This window comes from Topomyia yanbarensis, chromosome 1 (genome assembly GCF_030247195.1).
Source record: "Topomyia yanbarensis strain Yona2022 chromosome 1, ASM3024719v1, whole genome shotgun sequence".
NCBI classification, from domain to species: domain Eukaryota; kingdom Metazoa; phylum Arthropoda; class Insecta; order Diptera; family Culicidae; genus Topomyia; species Topomyia yanbarensis.
The window spans coordinates 213,292,080-213,298,815 of NC_080670.1; positions in this window are offsets into that span (position 1 = coordinate 213,292,080).

Genomic DNA, 6,736 nt, shown 5'->3' on the forward strand with positions numbered 1-6,736 from the left:
GTTTGGCATAATTTGAAATATACATTTTTCTGTTTCCGAATTTTATGTTACTAGGCGTTGACGACTAATGTGGCTATGCCACATCGCTTTATGTTTGGTGCTGTCCGACATCGCTCCGCTCCTTCGGACTTAAACTAGTGGATAGCCGCTATGTTTGAGTAATTCGGGCAAACAAGCGGATGACTGATTTGCTTGCGAGGAGCCACCGACCCGCTGTCGGAACCCTGCGCATCTCGCTTCGAATCCTTGGCCTCGGTTATGCGACATCACCAAGGGCTATTTGGTATGTAGATTCAAAGAGTTGTTCATATTTTAAAGAAGATCCAACCTTTAGGGAATGTTCAGCAGTGTTCTATTTTATATAGGAGTTTTAAAGTAGAACTGGAACTGAATCAACCACATCCCCAGCAGAGCGATTGGATTTATAATTTCAAACAGTTCTGTTTTAGAATTTAAAACTGATTCTATTTGTTGCTGATTTTAGAACACGTTTAGAGCCGCATTTTAAACATATAGAAAGTAACAGCACAAACACTTAGACGCGATTGACTGGGGGAAAATAATTTGGAGTCCAGTAACACCGATGTCATGGCGAGACATGAATTTTAAGCTAACCAGAACTCTCACTAAAACTACTGCTCTAGTTTTACAATTTTCAGTTTTATACAGTGGAGACCCGATTTTATCAGCCCCCGATGTTATCTACCCCCGATTTTATCAGCTTCACATGAAAATTGATAGTGGGTAGTTTGATGGGCTCTAGCAGACGAACCAAGTTAAATTCGAGTAAATCCTTTCTTGGGCATATATTTCTTATCTTAGAGATCCGAAAAATTCAAAAATATTTGTTTTTTTTAATTTTGCACTGTCAGACCCCCTTAAGTGGAACTTAAAGTAAATAATCAGAAAAGGTTGCAAAGCTACAAAGAAGAATATTTTAAGAGCTTCGGTTTACTAAAAGACAGAAAAATACATGTCCCGATTTTATCAATGTTCCTGTTTTATCAGCTTAAACAGGTCGGACTCGATTATCCGTGATTCGATTAACCGGGGAAAATGATTCGATTATCAGGGTGTTTAAAAAAAAGCAAATTTCAACTATAATCTCTTATTATAGTGCTAATTCGATTATTGCAGTCAATAGAACACTTTTCGGGCAATTGAGGGGGGGGGGTCTAGGGTTAACCTCCTCTCAAGTTTTGACCTACCTCAAAAATAGCTTATAAACGGGTTTTTCCGCGCAAAGTGACTCAAAAAAACCAAAACTTGGAATCGACCTTCATGGATTGGAACCAGTTTTGAATAAATTGTTCATTTAGAGCCAATATATGAGGAATTCCACGAAGATCCGTCCGAATATCTTTAAAATCGTGACCGACCATCTTAGATTCCAATGAAACTTTACACGTTTCACCGTCATGCAAGACTAAATATTTTCCACAGGTAATAGGATTATTTTGACTCAAGAGCAACTTTTCAAAATGGCGTAAACGTTTCTACGTGTATGAATTTCAATTTTTTTTTGTTCGATTACTGTATTTTATACAGCAAAACTATCTGAGAACGAGTTACAGGGAATGAATATTTCGGTCTGAAAAAAATATACACTGAAAAAAATGTTGTGTCATTTTTCAAAAAAACAAAAATTTATGATAAAAATTTAAATTGCAAAAAAACCCATTTTTTTAAATTTTTTATATTTTGTTACCAAAAACCTAAAGAGAAAAGAAACATTTTGATTGTGATTGCATGATGGAGAAAAAATTGGTAAAAAAGTTTTTCTAACAATAACTTCGTACATGTTTCTAAATTTCACGTCTTTAAAACGATAAACGTTAAATTTTTGACATTTTTGATGGGGTAATGCGAATAACTTTTAAAAAGAGCATAATTACACGAATTAATTGTTTTTGAAGAAGCAAAATTTCAAATATCTCGAAAACTATCGCATTTTGGAAGATGTTTGGTAAATGCATTTTGATTTTCAATGGTGCTTAGAATTATATTCTGTAATAGAATTACAATTTTGTATGTCAATTAGTATGAAATTTAAAAACATGTACGAAGTTTTTGTTAGAAAAACTTTTTTACCGATTTTTTCTCCATCATGCAATCACAATCAAAATGTTTCTTTTCTCTTAAGGTTTTTGGTAACAAAATATAAAAAATTTTAAAAAAAGGGTTTTTTTGCAATTTAAATTTTTATCATAAATTTTTGTTTTTTTGAAAAATGACACATTTTTTTCAGTGCATATTTTTTCGGACAGAAGTATTCATTCCCTGTAACTTGTTCTCATAATAATAAAATGCATAAAATACAGTAATCGAACAAAAAAAATTTGAAATTCATACACGTAGCAACGTTTACGCCCTTTTGAAAAATTACTCTTGTATCAAAATATTCCAATTGCCAGAGAATATCATGGAGATTCATACAGCGAACACACCTGCAAAGTTTCGTTCGAATCGACGATGGTCATATTTTGCGGTCGGCCAGTTTCTCATGGAATCCCTCATATAATAACCTAAATTGTTGTTTCGTTTGAACAGCCGCTCAGTCCATGGGAACACTCTTAATTTTAACAAATTGTTTAAAAAATTGTTTTTCTTCGGATTATATCTCTGGTACTGTTTGCAGTAGAATCAATCAGCAAGATAATTTTTTCAAAGATTTGTTTAAGGAATCCAAAAAAAAAAATTTAACGCCAGTGTTGCCAAATATGCAACTTTTTATTTTACACCAAAAGTACATTTTTCTCGTAATAAACATATCGGTTACTGCAGGCTACATAAAATGTCATTATAACAAGATCGCTCGGTTGGTTTCTGGCTATCTCTTGGGATAATCATTAGGGTGTCCCAAAATGACATCATGTTAAAAAAGTCATCGGGCTCACTTCTTAAATGAAAGGTTAGGATATTAGGACCACTTTCTTCTTCGGAGTGAATCTGATAAAACGCTTCCTACTAGTGGCGAATTTTGATTTTTTGAAAAAAGGGGCGATTTTGGATAAAATTTCAAATTTATGCCTATTGAAGTGGTCCCGAACTGTCTTAGATTTTTTCAGCATTTTTTTTTATTTTTCTGGAGACCCAAATGAAGTTAATTAGTTAGTTTGTACAAATCTTGAATTATAAGAGCGACAGAGCCATTAAAACTTAGTAAAAAGTGAAGTTTTTGGTGTTTTTCAGTATTTTCTCTTCAAAACTGGGTATCTACAAAATTTTAAAAGTATAGAAAACACTTTATAGAGTTGAGCCGAATACAGGGGCGTAATTTTGCTGAAGAAAGTGTGTAGCTACGGCTAATGGGGTATGAGTTATTTAAATTTTTGTTAGATAACCTTTGACATTTTTAGCAATTCATCAAAAATAATGCTGTTCCAAAAATAAATCAGTTCAAATGTAAAGCACCACAAATTGTTTTTCGGAAAATAGAAGGAAAATGATGAAAAACGACGTTTTTTGCTCGTCTTCAGTATGCCAGGACGAGGTTTAATGAGCATCTGATGATTTTTTTTGTAACTTAAATTATAAAAATAATGATAACTTTGCTAATGACGCCAAGTCTCTAATTATTTTTTGAAGAGTTAATTCTCCATAATTACTTCTAGGAGGCATCTTCAACAAAATAATTGTGTCAGAAGATGCGCTGTATTCTGTTGTAAAACGTTTTCGAGGATATTTGCCCCAAATTCGACTATTTCGGAATTATGTGATCTGTGACAATAAATATCAGTTTTTCAACAATCACCTCACTCTTCTGCATTTTTCTCCACTTTAAAGTTCCTAACATGGAAATAAGACCTTATATGGAAAATGTGAATACGCCAATCAATTCAGCCTTCAAATATACGCCATAATTTGCCATATTTGTTTAATTTTAGTGATTTTCAAACCCGCTAGGTTGCTATTAGTATACAAATTTAAAAAAAAAAATCGCCTATGCTCATAAAAACCGATTCTAATGTGCTAGAGACAAGCGGAAAACGCCATTTTTCATCATTTTTCTTCTATTTTCCGAAAAATAATATGTGGACTAAGCATACTTCGGTTGTTTTATTTTGTAGAACAGAGTTATTTTTGATGAATATCATAAAATGTCAAAAGGTTGTTTAACAAAAACTTAAATAACTCCTACCCCATTGGCCGTAGCTATACACTTTCTTCAGCAAAATTACGCCCATGTATTCGGCTCAACTATATAAAGCGTTTTCTTTACTTTTAAAATTTTGTAGATACCCAGTTTTGAAGAAAAACTACTGAAAAACAACAAAAAATTCACTTTTTACTAAGTTTTAATGGCTCTGCCGCTCTTATAATTCCAAATTTGTACAAACTAACTAACCAAACTTGTCCATTAGGACATTCAGAAAATAAAAAAAACGCTGAAAACAATCTAAGGTCGTTCAAGAGCACTTTAAGAGGCACGCATTTGAAATTTTACCCAAAATGGGCCCATTTTTCAAAAAATCAAAATTCGCCACCAGTAGGGAGCATTTTAGCAAATTCACTCCGAAGAAGAAAGTGCTCCTAATACCCTAACCTTTCATTTAAGAAGTGAGCCCGATGACTTTTTTAACATGATGTCATTTTGGGACACCCTAATAATCATGACATGCTTCTCAGGATTCTGTTTGGATACTTTCTAGGATTTTGGTCAAAGTTTTCTTAGCATCCCAATGGAATCTATTTCAGAATTTCGATTGAGTATTCGTTCGTATTTCTGCGGTTTTTTTCTCTGAATTTTGATGCAGGATTCTAGAAAAAAGCTTCTTAGCTGTCTGGTGGAATCCTTCTAAAGATATAATTCCGCTGAAGATTATGATTTATTGCAGATACTGGTAGAATCATGGTCCTATTTTCATTGAAATTCGGTGTAAATATCCTGCTCTGAGTTCCAGTGGACTTTGACACAATATTGCTCTTCTCCCATTATCCCCTTCAACAATTGATTCCTGCTCAGAATTCCAAATTGCATCTTTAACCCCCTCAGGCCCTTCTTGTTGATAAAGAACCACGTTTCTAAATGACTATAACTTTTGGTTTACACAACGACAAACAAGTAAGGCTGATAAAAGCGACTAAGATCTTTCATTTGAGCACTAAAAGTTATAAATATTATCAGTCGAACAGAAGTTACTACAATTAATCTGATTGGGTTCCGCTGAAGCAGTGCTGCCAGGGATAGTTTCAGTTGATGGTGAAAATGAAATTTTGGAATATTTTCTTAGCCTAGTAATATTATTAACTGTTGAAACTTTTTTAATTTAGATTTCCCTCAATTACTTTTTTCATGCAATTGAACTAGATCGGAAGGTAAATATTGAGCAGCTTCTAGCACTGCAAAAGAAGCACCTATCTTTATTAAACCAGGTTTTTCGTGTTTCTTGACCCCAGCAGTTCCAAGGAAAAATAGTTTAGGGACCCTATACGCGGTTGAAAAAAAGTTGGTCAAGAAATGGTTAACGAGATTCTGAAAAAAAGACTCGACCGTCACTGGAGGTGATTTCAATTCTTGGGTAGCTCAAGCAAAGATGGATGATAGGCTATGTAAAAAAGGCGCCAGCAGTACTTCTCGCTGAGGCGGCCGGGAACCCATCATCTACGTAAGCTGTTAGTCCTTCGCTAGTGACAAGTATGAGTGGGAGAGTTTGAGAAGACTGACTACACGCGTAGTTATTAGCTGACAATCCGGTACGACATTGCTCAACTAAATGATGCTACAAGGACAAGGATCTCTTCTAACTAGAACGAGGGTTAAAAGACGTTGTTAGCTATGATATGTAACACCACCACGTAAATTAAACTGGAGCCAAGAAACAGACGACCCCTTGTTTATTTACTAACTTTAGTATTCGAGTAATCGAATCATTTAGCTTGGAAAATTGAAGCCCCCGGTAATCGAATTGGACCTGTATTGCAAAAGACACACTTTATTAAAAAGTTTATCTTAGAATTCTTATACAAATAACTATGACCAAGTGATACATACCGTTAACTCGTTGCCAATATGAATAATAAATGAAAACAAACTGAAAATACAAATCACACTCTGAAAGTCTCAAAAATCGACTGGGGCCAAAATAGGTACATTTACATTTACCGTAATAGGAAAATTTACCCTGACAATTTTATTTGCAATTTCTCCACAAATGAAGCTTAAATTCATAAAATAACGGCAAAAAAAGTTTGATTCGATTATCCGGGGTGAGATTTTTTTGAAATCCCCGGATAATCGAGTCCGACCTGAAATTCGGCCAAGGGGTTGATAAAAACGGATCTTTACTGTCAAAATTATGAATCTAGAGCTGGAACACACCTGAACATGTCCTTATGTTTAAGTGAACCATACAAACGAGTAAATCAACACTTTGCTTGCGAACTTATTCGACATGCAGATTCAAAGAACTGCTCATGTTTGAAAGAAGGAGTCAACCCCTAAGTTTGGGTAAACCGGGCAAACAGCTGGATCACCAGTTTACTTGCGAGGGCTATTTGGTATACAAATTTGAAGAACAGCTCATGACTGAAGAAGGAATCAACCCTTGTTTCTGGCAAATATACACAAATATATTTTCCAGAGACGAGTGTTGATTCCTTCTTTCAAACATGAGCAATTCTTTGAATCCATGTACCAAATAGCGCTTGGATTTGTCGCATAACCGAGACCAAGGATCCGCCGGACGAGGGGGCCATCGACCCGCCGTTGGAGGCGGCGATCCCTCACAAGCAA